The 15,319-nt window shown below is 39.5% G+C and overlaps 1 protein-coding gene across 3 annotated transcripts in view; it reads right to left on the reverse strand.

Annotated features, from left to right (window-relative positions):
• MAPRE2 (microtubule associated protein RP/EB family member 2) overlaps nt 1-15,319 on the reverse strand; it is a 112,261-nt gene that overhangs the window by 17,595 nt on the left and 79,347 nt on the right. The window lies entirely within an intron of this gene.

The following is a 15,319-nucleotide window of genomic DNA, read 5'->3' on the forward strand; positions in this document are numbered from 1 at the left end:
AGTTCAGGTACAGTATACAGAGTTGGTAAAGACGAAATTTACACTGTTCGCATGCCTAAAATTACTTATGCTTTTGAAAGAGCACTTAGTATCTTGAGCAATAAAATTTGGTTCATGAGGCTAACATGAATCAATACACACTAACGGTGCCCTACTGCTCATACACAAACAAAGCAGGAAGCCTTTTTGGTAAAGTACTCTGACAATAGAGTAAGATCTTTAGTTGACATTTTTTCCTTTTTCAGAGACTAGCAGATCTTTGTGTATAATCTTCACTAACATTTTCCCCAAGGGCCAGATCAATACTTTAAATACAAGTGAAATCAACTCATTAAAACAAATCTTTTGTTAGGATCCCAGGATCCTACTCTGACATTTAAGTGATCCCTGCATCCCATATGACAATAAGCTTCATTTTTCATACAATACCATTTATATACACACACACACACACACATCACCACCATATATTTTACATAGGTAGAATAGGAATGCTTTCATCAGAGTTTCTAAATCTTACTCTTCATAAGAACCAGATAAATAATCCCCTCAGATACATGGTAAGTTTTTTAAAGTGGGAACAAGGGTGCATATTTTAAAAGCTAGGGCAAGGGCAGCCTGTTTCTTTTCCTTCCTGGCTTGTTTCCACTTAAGAGTTCAGAAAAACTTCTTGAGGATCAAGGTGTTAAAACATAAGGAATGGCCATTTAAAGGAAACCAGCCGTGCAATTCTATCACTTGGGAGACATTCCAAACTAGAGGGTAGAATACCACTGTCAGCAGACTTTAACTAGGTGCAATCTCATTCTTCCTGTCACACAGTTCTGAGTGGTGCTGCAGGCAACATAGCTTGATGGGACCAGCCACAGTGCATACAACTGGCTCAGATTGACCAGACTACTGCAAAGCTGCTAGTAAAGGCAGCCTTCATGGAACCTGGAGCTCTACCTCTGTGTCGGTCTTCAAATGCACGTACCGAGCATATTTCTTACGGAAAGGATTAGGCAAGGGGAAAAAAATCCTCTTCATTTTCCCTGGAAAGATATTAGACCCTTTGCAGGGAAGTTGACCCCCTTATTAACAAACACTGCTTCATCAAACTTGATACAGTGACTCATAAAACTTAAAAACATAAAGAGAAAAAGTAATAGAAAAGAAAGATGAAGTTTCTAAGTTGCGAAAACAAGTCCAATGTGTATCCTTGCAGACTAGTCAATCGGAGGACAGAAATGCAGCATGTGAAGATACATCACTGGGGAGAAGACAGGCAAGGCGAGTGTGATTTAGAGTCACAGGTTAAAGTGAACAAAGGTTTTGAAAAGATTTGAATAGCTTGGAAAGAAGGAGTTCCAGAAACTAGTCACTTTTTCACTTCTATAGTACGGTACAATGTACAGAATAATTAATATGCAGCGCTAGTATAGAAATTAGGTAGATACATGGTCTGATGTATAGGAAGCAGTAAGTTCATGTCTGTTTAACCCAAGAGGGCATTTCTGAATTGCATTTACAGATGAACAGGAGACAGCAGAAGTGACAGGACAGTGCAATATGGACACACTTTGTCCAGTAAATGTCTCGGGTTACAACATTCTAGACCAGAACACAATGAACGGAAGAAGCCACCCGTTGAAAAAACAACACGCACGCACACACACATGCGTGCACACACAATTAGTTGTTACCAGAAAATAATTGAATATGGCTTTTTATGCACATCAAGACCAAGAATCAAGGCTTATCATCTCCAACTGCAACCTACAATGGCAAAAACTAATACCACTAGAATACCAACTTAAAAAATGGTGGTGTAACTTTAGGAATTAGTAATAAGGTCTGGCTAGGGACATATCAAATTCATGGTCCATTTTGGTCAATTTCACAGTCATAGGATTTTAAAAATTATAAATGTCATGATTTCAGCTATTTAAATCTGAAATGTCACGGTGTTGTAATTGTAGGGGTCCTGGCTTAAAAAAAAAAAAAAAAAAGAGTGTGTGTGTGGGGGGATTTCCGCAAGGTTATTATAGGGGTGGTTGCGGCACTGCTACTCTTACTTCTGCGCTGCTGCTTCTGGCGGCGGTGCTGCCTTCAGAGCTGGGCGGCTGGAGAGCGGCGGCTGCTGGCCAGAAGTCCAGCTCTGAAGGCAGAGCCGCCGCCAGCAACAGCGCAGAAGTAAGGATGGCATGGTATGGTATTACCACCCTTACCTCTGTGCTGCTGCCTGCAGAGCTGGGCCCTCAGTCAGCAGTTGCCACTCTCCAGCCATCCAGCTCTGAAGGCAGTACAGAAGTAAGCGTGGGAATACCACGACCCCCTAAAATGACCTTGTGATCGCTCTGCAACTCCCTTTTGGGTCAGGACTCCCAATTTGGGAAACACTGGTCTCCCCTGTGAAATCTGTATAGTAGGGTAAAGGCCCACAAAAGACCAGATTTAACCGGAGGCGGGGGACCAGATTTCACAGTCCATGATGCATTTTTCATGGCCGTGAATTTGGTAGGTCCCTAGGTATGGGATGTGAAACACGTAAATCACTGGACAGAGAATATGTTGATATGACCAGAAATTAACATTTGATGTTATATAGCCTGAGTCCACCTCATAAAACTTCTAATCATAAGATCGCATGTACTGAATATGTGCAGAGAGCACGGACTGAATAGGCACAGTCATCTACCTACTCTCTCACTTCTAGATGTTCTCTTTCAAATGCTATTTAAGGCACCATAGTGGGGTGTTCTGGGAAAGCTCAGACTGTCTCCTACCTGTGGTTAAAGATAATTTGTTAACACGGCTCATATAGCATCTTTCACAAGCACAAGAGTTATTAAAGGACTATGTTTTAAAATATTAAGTCTATGGCTTTTTTAATTCCTTATCCTGAGTGACACTAAGCACTTCAAACTCCACTAAAGTCAGCTGGAGTTAGGTATGCTCCTTACTGCTCAGGATCAGGCCCTAAAGGAACAGGATGTTCGGATATCCATAATCAGTAATGTAGTTTAAAAAAAGCTAAATAATTTGAGTGCTCCAGATGGCACGAGCTAGAGACAGCTGAAAATGAAATTTGAATAGAATTTGCTGGACGTCCTCTGCTAACTGAAAATCTTTTGCATTAAAGTAAGTTTTACCTCCATGTTTACTCTTTTTGTTTGGCCTCAGGGAAAGCCCTTGGGGGGGAAATGAATTTCCAACAGAACCTTAATTTTATAAAAAAGTGTAACCGCTCCAATCCAGAACTACAATTAAATGCAATATTTCAGCCTAGACCATTTTTAATCAGTTAAGTACCTGTAAATTGGGACTCACAATGGGAAACCTTGATAGACTTAATAGCTGCACAACTGAACACTAGGAGTGCAAATACTGCACTTATTTACACCATTCTAAATCTGGAATAGCGCCATTAATTCTCTGTGGAGAGGTGCTATATTTTCCATACACAAATAGCCAACATGTTCTTCCAGTCTAGTTGATTTTAGCATGAGGATTCCAAGCCAGAATCCCATGGTACTGAGCAGTCTCTCGCTCTAAGATCCTCCATCTTGAGTTGCCCTCAACACTCTCCCCATCTCCCTTCATTCTCCCAGCAGACTGGCAAAGTCCTTACATTTAAAGATGCAGTACACAGAAAATAGGATAATATCTCCTCAGAGCTGAATAGCAGCAGACTTCCTTCTTATTTCTTTAGTGAGAAAAAGAGTATTTTACTTTCATTATTAATTTTTGTCTGTGCACTTACTCCAGCCAATGTGATTGAATTATTATTTATTTGTATATTATGGAATCCAAGGGCACCAATTAGATATCAGGCTCACACTGTACTACATATTCTCTGTCTAGACAGATATGCAGCAAAGAGGACAGTCCCTGTCCCAAACAGCTTAACAAGATACATGCTCTGTGTATGTCTTTGTTCATTAATGTAGTTTTTATTGCCTCTGATCTCCAGCCTGCTCTGTGTCAGCATGTTGTCCATTTTAACTATACATTTATTCTTTTGGGTAGCAGGGATATCTTGTTACCTGCAAAAGTACCAGGCACTTTGCTAGTGCTATGGAAATAAATAGCAATATCTACTATACATTCCCATCTAGGCAGAAGTCCATGACAGTTTCAACTGTATTTTCAAAAGAAAGATTTATGAAAACAATTAAATGACTCCCCTACATATCATGTCATGTAAGCAATTCCTATCAATCATCACTGGCATATGAGGCATTTCATTATCAACAGCTGGGATGCTATCAGGCAGCTTCAACTCCCAGTTATACAGGGTTAACTTTAGATGCCCAAAACTGACATAGTGTGTTATGATTTTATGTTAGCTCACAGCTCAATTTTAAATGCACCATGTCACTGAGCTTGTTAGCAGCATCACAGCTGCCTGAATTAACACTCAGTTCATTTTAGTTTGTACCTGGCCATACAACCACCACCGGTGTAAGATCATTTAATATACTGTTTATAAAGACCGCAATTATTTTTATCTTGACAATGTAATATAAATTGGATAGAGCAGCTATTAAAAACATTACAATTCTCAAGCAGTGTATTAATGATGGCCTAAAAACATAATTACTATCAGTCTCATTATGCTGAAGAATTTCCCACTACAGCTTCTATTTTCTTTCCTTTTTGCTAAACAGGAGTTTTTATGCGCAGATTTAAAACGTTTAAATTTTGTATAAACTGCTACAATCCCAAACCTTTCATTGCTGATTACAAAAATGTGGGATCAGAATGCCAGGTCACTTAATACTCTGAGTAGATGTATTCAAATTAATGGGTCCAGGATTCTGTCTAAATATGACATCTGGGATTTAACTGTAGTCCTACAGACAAAATACCCCAACTACTGACTGCCTCAAGGGCAAATTATCTCTGAAGCTATGTCAGTAATTAGTAACTTGTTTAATATTTGTGGAAAATGGCATGAAGTTCTGCTCATGTGACAACTGCATGAATGCAGTGAGAAGGGACACGCCAAAACATTGTACTCTGCTTCATCATTCATGGTCATTGCTTGAGTGGAATTTGGGACTCACTCACATTGGGTATGTCTATACTTACCTCCGGGTCCGGCGGTAAGCAATCCATCTTCTGGGATCAATTTATTGCGTCTTGTCTAGACGTGATAAATCGATCCCGGAAGTGCTCGCCATCGACGCCGGTACTCCTGCTCCGCGAGAGGAGTATGCGGAGTCGACGGGGGAGCCTGCCTGTCGCGTGTGGACCCGCGGTAAGTTTGAACTAAGATAGTTCGACTTCAGCTACGTGAATAACGTAGCTGAAGTTGCGTATCTTAGTTCGAAGTGGGGGGTTAGTGTGGACCAGCCCATTAACTGCAGTATTTCTTCTGTCAAATTCATATGCTCCTCAGAAGAAACAATCTTTCAGGAAGATTAAACTTTAGAAAAGGTCATTTGAATTAACAGCTTCCCTACGTAAGAAATAATTACTGAGAGAATCCCTCTTTCCCACACATTTGTTTTAAAGACAAGGGAATTAGTGCTCATGCATGCTTCCCCTCACAGCTCGGTGGACATGCAGGAGCCTGCTCAATTGTGTGGCGGGTTTGCAGTGGGTGAGGGGGCGGGGGACGACGACTGAATGGGATCAGAGACTTAACTCATTTCATTTGTGACCCAAGACAAAAATCTAATCCTCGGTCTTCAGAACTGTAACCCTACTGCATTGTTTAGGGCCCCTTTTCCACCCACTGACATCCTCAGATCAAACTTCTTAGCTATTGCTAAAAAACTTAAATTTTGTTTCTTAAATCTGCCCCATACCTAAAGGAAATGAGCTTGCGTAACTCAAGGTCCGTCTACACTGCCTCACAGTTTGGCCTAAAGCGGTATGAATAGCAGTGTGCATCAAAGTGTTGTGCTGTATCTCTCCCATGTGGGTGCTGTGGGCAAGAATTATTCACTTCCACAGTGTCCACATGGGAAAGTTATAGAGCAGGATTTTAGTGCGCACTGCTATTCTCAGATCTGGAAACCTTTATATCAGGTTGGCCAAAGTGCAGCCTTTGCGCTACACGTAGTCCACTGGAGGTCTCTTCGATCAAATTGGAGCACTAGCTACATGGATTGATAGTCTGATTTCCACCTTAGCATTAAAAAAGGGTGGCCGCAATTTGCTTAATATTGGACAAATTAGGTATGCTCCTAGGCTTGCAGCAAGCTGCCAAAGCAGCTTTAGCTGGGCAAAGTGTGACCACTCTGCTTAAAAGTTTATCATAAACGAGGCTCAGCATTTGGCTCTTGAATGTTGGCCATGTCTCTGAATAACTCACTTCTGTTCTATATTATAGAACACTATGTAAGAGGCCTAGAGCTATATATAATTAACCACCTCAGCATGTGTATAATTAGAACCTAACATAATAAACATTAAGCCCCATATATTTTTTGCAATGCAGTTTCAACTCCTTTCATTAGATATTAATCAAAGAGCACATATGCTCTGCTTGCCACTTCAGGCAGTTTTTTTGCTGTTGTTGAAGCAGTTGAATCCATCAGGAATGTAAATTACAAGGCATCATGGAGGGATTTGTTGGAAAAAAATATTGTTTCCAGTAAAACCTTTAACTGATCATTCGAAGTAGAAGGCATGAATGGAGGCAGCTGGTCTAAAACAAATGTTACAGTTCAAAGTAGTAAATCTTAACAAGATACCGGTAAGTAATATGCTGAACTATCATGGCTGTACACTCCAGTAACTTAGCAGAGACTAAGGATCTTTTCTCCTCTGGATCATGTGAAAGTCAGATCAGTAATGGGATATAGATGTGGTTCTCAAACTTTCATATTTTTCAGAACTTAAGACAGGGAGGGTTTAGAGAACTTTTTCTCCCAACCCTTATCCACACCTTCCATTCCATGTGGTGGCTGGATCACTCAGTTACATTCAATCGTAGGACACTGTTATAGAGACAAGTTGAAATAAACTTGCTTTAATGCAATAGATTCAGCTGCTTGACACTAGCTGTGCTATTTATTTCCTCTCCATGGGTGTAGGACTTTACATTAGTAACAAATCTCTTCACCTTGCCTTCAGCGCTCACTGCCCTTGGCCTCTTTGCAGTTTGAGTCTGCCCTCTGAATTTAATAAACCCACACTGACTGTGTTTGCCATAAAGCTGACAAAGAAAGTCTTTGTAAACAGACTCCAGCAACCTAACAGGACTACATGCTGGAATCTCTACTTGTGATCCAGTATATGCACAGTTAAAGATTTCTGGGATGGGGTGTGACTGATGGAGTTCAATTATACATACTTCCTCCTTGTGATGGAAGAGGCTCTGTAGACCACACTTTGAAAATGATTGGGAAAGCCATTTAGGAAGATATTACCACTAGAGCTATCTGGAAAATGGATTATTGCCTTGTGGAAAATTTTGACTTTTGATCCTAAAACCAAAAATTCAATCATAAACCATATGCTTTTCTGGTTTAGATTTTTCAAGGAAAACTTGACATTTTTGAATGTCATGAAAAGATTGTTTAATTGAAAATCCAATTTTCCACCAGAAAACAGTTTTGATGGAAAATTTTCACCTGGCCTTAGTTACCACCCAATGGCTTAGGTAAAATGGGTTCAACCACTTTGTAGCAGCAGAAGGAGCCATTTTAAACTGGTCATTATGTCTTGTAAAACGATATCTGTGGGATTTTATTTTTGTTTATATATTCAGAATTTAGCAATGTGCATCACTAAAGGGAGGTCTGGAAAAAAAAAACTGCCCTGAGGGAAAGATAGTTTATTAACAAATTTTCTCAATTAGAACTACATTGACATACTGGAGATTAGAAAAGAGTAAGAGACCCAAGAAAGACTAATGTTAAATGCACAGTTTATAATTTATAGCATCTTGATAGTGCCATATTTTTCTAGGTTTTCAGCCCAGTTTCTAGAACAGTAGTCCATGTCACCTTGGAGCAAGCTTGCTGGCTCTCTAGTAGAGAGGCCATTACTTTTAATATGCATGGAAACTGAACTACCTACTCACTCTTACAGCTGGTTCCTACGTATCAAGGTGGAACAGGAAAGCCTGGACTGTCAGTGCTGTACCGATTCTGTGAAAGGATCACTTCAGACTCCAATGGTATTTCAACTCCTTCCCTGAACTCCAAACACTAAGTTTTTAAAGTAAAAAAACAAACACACTTTTGAATATGCCCTCTCAGCATATGCATCTCCTGTACAGACTATGCCCCCAAAGCATTCTACATCTTCTGCAACAATACAACATGAGAAAGGGTTAAAGTACAACATATTGAAATGAAAACAGATGTGATTGTATAGTTGTGTCTGACATACAGGAAGGGTGGCAACAGGGTTTGGTGGGGAAGGAAAAAGGAGAGAGAAAAGATGGCAGAAATTAATTCTTTGAGTAATTCCTGCTAACTCAAGTCCCCATGCTTGTCAGCGTGTCACTAACACCTACATTTAAGTTTTATTACACTAAGAATAAAAAAAGAAAAATATATTTTAATCCAAAAATTAATTTAGAGCACACCTCGCATTGTATGATGCCATAACCTATGCAAACAGATCTCACATATTTCTCTTTCCATGAAGCATTATAAAGAATACCAGTTCTCCTTGCACAAGAGGCCTCAGATGGCTGTTTCATTCTCTGTAAACGTTCGTGGACAAACAGTTAATTCTGCCCTGGTTATTTTCCCTGTCATAGATGTGCTTATTTTTAGCCATCATGTGACTCTCCAGTATTTTCCAGGCACTGCTTTAGCCATCCGATTCTCACAGGATACTTCAAAGCGAAAGGCAAAACATCCTTCAGACTGAAGAATCTTCTGGAATTTAAACCTAATAAAATTGTTTACATAATAAGTTGTCTTTTGTCCACAAATTTTTGATGCTCCCCACCCCAAAAATACGGTGGCCTATTGAGGTGTGATTTACAGTTGGGAATGCTTACATAAGCTTTCTAAGCTGAAATCCCAACAATCTGATCAGACTATTTTATACAGGCAGAATTAAAATTGGCACAAACAACAAAAAAAGTTGTATTTTAATCCCTCACAACAACTTTGAGCCTACATCTGTTCACTGTTTACTACATCATAAGGGAAAAACAGGTTATAAGAGAATATTTAAAGGACCTGAGCAATATTGAGCTGGCAGATGGCACTATATATGAGGAACCTGTGGTGCTGGCGGGAAGCCTGTAATGGAGTATATACTGTTGGTACCAATCCTTATGAAAACACGTATGTGTATTCCCCTTGTACAGTGGAATAGTATGTGGTGAAGTGGGGCTCCTTATTCCAGAGTACTGCCACTTCATGTAGTCTGAAAGGTACAATTATCAAATTCCATCCATAGTTCATACTATATATCAGCTCTTTTTACAAATTGGCTCTGCCTTCCCAAGGAATGAAGGCAACATGAAGTTGGCACAGAAGATTAGTCCCAGGGAACTATTTATGCTACAATTTCCAAGCTGCATTATCCTTGACCTGCCCTGACTTTTAAGAGTGACTGCTCTTTGAAGATGTCAGAGAAAGCTCTTTGGAACACTCATTTTTGAAACAAAGTTAATATTTCTTTTCACATTTCTCCTTACTCTTAATTTTTACAAACAAAACAAACTTAGGTTGCTAAATGCAAGTTGGGGAGCAAACGCAGCATTTGCACAGATATGGATAAACATCTATTTACAGAAATGGTAAACAGATGCCAAACTCCATCTGGCTCTGAGGGTTTGGCATCAGATTAAGGCACACTGAAAATAATTCTAGCTTGTTACAACTACCTTTTAGGGGTAAACTTTCAAAGCAGCCTTTAGGGATTTAGCAGTTTAATTTTGTTAGTGGGAGATTCCCAGCTAAATCTTTTTGTACTTCTGAAAAAACAGAACAAAATGTTAGGAAAAGCATTAACTAGTTAGGAATAATAATTAAAAGATTTACATGATAAGTGTCTGATTAAATATAAAATGTTATTTTGTGGAGCAAATCAATATTAGTGTCTCTGCCAACTAGGTAGATATAGATAATATTTCAATCTATATAGATTTATTGGTGGCTAAATATTAGGGCTGTCAAATGATTAAAAAAATGAATCACGATTAATCGCACTGTTAAACAACAATAGAATATCATTTATTTAAATATTTTGGATGCTTTCTACACTTTCAAATATATTGATTTTAATTACAACACAGAATACAAAGTGTACAGTGCTCACTTTATTTTTGATTACAAGTATTGCACTGTATAAAAACAAAAGAAATAGTATTTTTCAATTCACCTAATACAAGTACTGTAGTGCAATCTCTATCATGAAAGTTGAACTTACAAAAGTAGAATTATGTACAAAAAAACCTGCATTCAAAAATAAAACAATGTAAAATTTTAGATCCTGCAAGTCCACTCAGTCCTACTTCTTGTTCAGCCAATCAAGTTTGTTTACATTTGCAGGAGATAATGCTGCCCGCTTCTTGTTTACAATGTTACCTGAAAGTGAGAACAGGCGTTCTCATGACACTGTTGTAGCCAGCGTCGCAAGATATTCACATGCCAGATGTGCTAAAGATTCATGTGTCCCTTCATGCTTCAACCACCATTCCAGAGGACATGCGTCCATGCTGATGATGGGTTCTGCTTGATAACGATCCAAAGCAGTGCAGACCGACTCATGTTCATTTTCATTATCTGAGTCAGATGCCACCAGCAGAAGGTTGATTTTCTTTTTTGGTGGTTCAGGTTCTGTAGTTTCTGCATCGGAGCATTGCTCTTTTAAGACTTCTGAAAGCTTGCTCCACACCTCATCCCTCTCAGATTTTGGAGGGCACTTCAGATTCTTAAACCTTGGCTCAAGTGCTGTAGCTATCTTTAGAAATCTCACATTGGTACCTTCTTTGCATTTTGTCAAATCTGCAGCGAAAGTGTTCTTAAAATGAACAACATGTGCTGGGTCATCATTCGAGACTGCTATAACATGAAATATATGTGGCAGAATGCAGGTAAAATAGAACAGGGGACAAATAATTGTCCCCCAAGGAGTTCAGTCACAAATTTAATTAACGCAATTTTTTTAACAAGCGTCATCAGCATGGAAGCATGTCTTCTGGAATGGTGGCCGAAGCATGAAGGGGTATACGAATGTTTAGCATATCTGGCATGTAAATACCCTGCAATGCCAGCTACAAAAGTGCTGTGCAAATACCTGTTCTCACTTTCTGGTGACATGGTAAATAAGAAGTGGGCAGCATTATCTCTCGTAAATGTAAACAAACTTGTTTGTCTTAGCGATTGGCTGAACAAGAAGTAGGACTGAGTGAACTTTAGGCTCTGAAGTTTTACATAACTTCAAAACTTACATAACAAAAACAAAACTATGTAACAAAAAAAAAAAATCTACATTTGTAAATTGCACTTTCACGACAGAGATTGCACTACAGTATTTGTATGAGGTGAATTGAAAATACTATTTCTTTTATCATTTTTACAGTGCAAATATTTGTAATAAACAATATATGCTTTAATTTCAATTATAACACAGAATATGATATGAAAATGTAGAAAAACATCCAAAATATTTAATAAATTTCAATTGGTATTTTATTGTTTAATAGTGCGATTAAAACTGCGATTAATTTTTTAAAATCGCGATTAACTGTTTTGCATTAATCGCATGAGTTAACTGCGATTAATCGACAGCCTTACTAAATATATATTAGTCACGTTTCTTGGAATTATTTGACTAATTTATAAAATATATTAGCCAGAATTAAAAGGAAACATATACTTAACATTTTTTTTAAAATAAGTTTTAGTGTCCACACATCTATCCTGTTCCTGACACTCTAAGCATTATATATCAGCATTCACACACAGATCTGCATCCTCAGGACCCTCCCTGAACCAACATAACCCAAACTTTCAGAAGGGACCTTCTACACTGTATCCACAGAAGTTTTTGTATGTGCTTGCCTACACACTCATACTTCACAGAGTCTAATTAGCATTTTTGTACCAGATGTCACCTTCATTTTTGTGAAGTGCCGAAAATTTGAGATACTATAAAATCAATGTTTTTGCATGTACAATGGTTATCCTCGTTTGCAAGCAGATAATCATACAAGTGCAGATATTACAGAACAATTTGAGAGCATTTTTGAAAATCTGACCAATGAAGTTTTCACACACATTTGGAGCAGTTTTAGTCCTGTAGAAGAGTGGGAGAATACTCATTGTATAATTTAGCATTTTGCTAGCAAACTAATGTTAATAGTCAAAAAGGCATCTGCTTTATTTCTAAACGCTTTTAAAAGCAGCTTAATACAATGCACCATGCATGCAAAGAGCATTAAAGAGAGTTTTCAAAAGCACTCAGCAGTGACCTAACTCTGCCCCCACTTAAGTAAATGGGAGTTTTAACACTGACTTCAACAGGAACGAAGTTAGACCAATGCTGACTGCATCTGAATATCCCACAAAATGATTTGATTGTAGTGGACAGAATGCAGCTATCTTTATAGGCACATGCAATCAATATCCATTCACACAACTACATCCTCAGGGCACTTCCTGCACTGACGTGATCCAAGAGATCACTCCGCTGCCTACCTACGTCAGGAGAGCATCTGAATGGGACCAAGAAGCTCTTGTTGCTTCTTTGCCAGGCCCTAGTATCTGCAATTTTAAGTTTCTCATCCTAGGTTTAGTGGGCGGTGGGTGAAGCTTCCCCTTGGGGAGGCTAGCCCCCTGCCCACCTCTTCCGGCCGAGGGCCTGCCCCCACTCACTGCTCTATCCCCCTCCTCCCCCATGGCCCTGGGGGCGGGGGAGAGCTCGGCTGGGACCGCGGCAGAGCTCTCTGCCCTGGCTGAAGAGCCGAGCCCGGAGCCCCTCCCGCTTCGACTGCAGCCCCACCCCATTCCATCCACCCATGGGCCTGCCTCCATTCCATCTCCACTCTGCCCCTTCCCCTTTGAGGCCAGGCCCCCCCACTAGCTCTCCCCCCCCCCCTCCACCGCCCCAAGATCAGAAAAGGCCTGTGCCCCCACCGCAGCTCCAGAGCTGTAGCGGGGAGCGAGAGCTCCTCCAGCCCTGGGCTGTGATGGGGGAAATTTTTCAGGGGTCCCCAAATCTTGCACTGTCGTTCTCTCCCCCCCGCCCTCGACGGCGCAAGGTTTGGCCTCCCCCAGCCTCCATTATGCACCACCTATGCTAGGTTTGCTATGGTGGTTGAAGCAAGAAGAACACATGAATCTTTAGCACATCTAGCATGTAAATATCTTGTGACTCCGGCTACAACAGTGCCATGAGAACACCTATTCTCACTTTCAGGTGACATTGTGAACAAGAAGCGGGCAGCATTATCTCCTGCAAATGTAAACAAACTTGTGTGTCTGAGCGACTGGCTGAACAAGAAATAGGACTGAGTGGACTTATAGGCTCTAAAGTTTTACATTGTTTTATTTTTGAATGCAATTATTTTTTGTACATAATTCTACATTTGTAAGTTCAACTTTCATGATAAAGAGATTGCACTACAGTACTTGTATTAGGTGAATTGAAAAATACAATTTCTTTTGTTTTTTGCAGTGCAAAGATTTGTAATAAAAATAAATATAAAATGAGCATTGTACACTTTGTATTCTGTTTTATAATTGAAATTAATATATTTGAAAATGTAGAAAGTATCCAAAAATATTTAAATAAATGGTATTCTATTATTGTTTAACAGTGCGATTAATCGCACAATTAATCGTGATTTTTTTTTTAACCGCACGATTAATCGTGATTATTTTTTAACTGGTTGTCAGCCCTAGTATATACATACAGGATATATTCCTCTTGGGACTCTATTGGTAAGTGTAAATATTCTCATCCAATAAGAGACCTTATTCCTTTAGACAGTGCAATTTACATGACTTAAGACATGACATATTGGTGAAACTAAAATACACGTTACTCAATGGGTTAAACCCACTCTCCAATGAGCTATCAACACTTTTGACTAAACATAGAATCTTGTTCTAGATATAATGGACAACTGACGAAGTATACAAAAATTCTCCATTTGGCATCTGGTAGAAAAAAATATCAAAATAGCTTTGCAGATAAACACTAATTCTGGACTATATTTAAATTAATGGAAAGAAAACTAATGTACTTCCCGAGTCTTCAAATCCTGTCTAGAAATTGTCAGAAGATCTCTTATTTGTCCCACCCAGCGCTTGAATTGGGGAAATGTCTTGTGTCTCTCCATTTTTCCTCCAGTGTCGCTTTTAATTTTCTTCTTCAAACTAGCAACAGCCTGAAGACTGAGGATATGGCATTACCACCCACACCTCTCTTGTCCAGTTCATATACTGAAAGCTATTCCATTTCCTCAGAATCTTCCAGCTATTAGCAACACTCACTAATTCCCTCTGCAGATGGTCTGATTTGCCATCCACGTTAAGCTTATACTTATTAATAAGTATTTTTAAAACCATTCACTTTGAATTAGCAATAGAGCTTAGCAATTTTCCTTTTTTGAAGGGAGGTAGGGAACTACCACTCAGGGAAGTACACACGGAGTTGGCTATCAGGGTTGTTGCCATGGGTGCTAAACCATCACCGAGGATGATGTGGGGTGTGTGTGCGCACCAAATCAGGGTCTTTTTTTTTGTTTAGCCATTCAGGGGGCATCAAAAACATGTCCCACCCTATGTGACAACACACCTATGGCCATCCCTAAGTACACAAAAGGCACCAGCTCCTCAGATATTCAGAATGAAAGGTTAAAAATATAGGAGGTACAAAACCAAAATGTAGACGTGTTACAAACCCAACATAAGAGGCTGGCAGTGTTTGCCTGAAACACTCCACTGCGCTAGCAGATGTTGACCTTGCTGAGAAAGTGGATTAAGTGAGTGTCACTAATTCATGGAGGTAGGTGGTTCAACCCCACACGGATGTAAGGGAGAGTAGGGAGCAGCATGTTCCATCTCTTGGATCTAGGGTTTGGACTGAGGAAGGAACTGTAGAAGCAGCCAAGCCTGGGGTGGAGTTATGAGCTGAACTTGATGTTATTGTTAATTTAAATGTTGAAGGCAAACTCCAGGAAAGGGTGAGTGTTTGACTCTACACAACATGTGGATTTTATCTGAGAGCAGGCTGGGAAAGGACTTACTCCCACCCCAAAACTATGAAAAACAGATTAAAGCAACGAGATTGCACTACATGCTTAGGGTTATTTTAAAGATGTTTCTGCTGCCCTCTTGTTCCCTGGTTTAGTCAAAGTGATAAAAAAAGCATCTGTTTTGTGACCCACACTCTATGGATA

Source organism: Emys orbicularis, chromosome 2, assembly GCF_028017835.1.
Source record: "Emys orbicularis isolate rEmyOrb1 chromosome 2, rEmyOrb1.hap1, whole genome shotgun sequence".
Classification (NCBI taxonomy): domain Eukaryota; kingdom Metazoa; phylum Chordata; order Testudines; family Emydidae; genus Emys; species Emys orbicularis.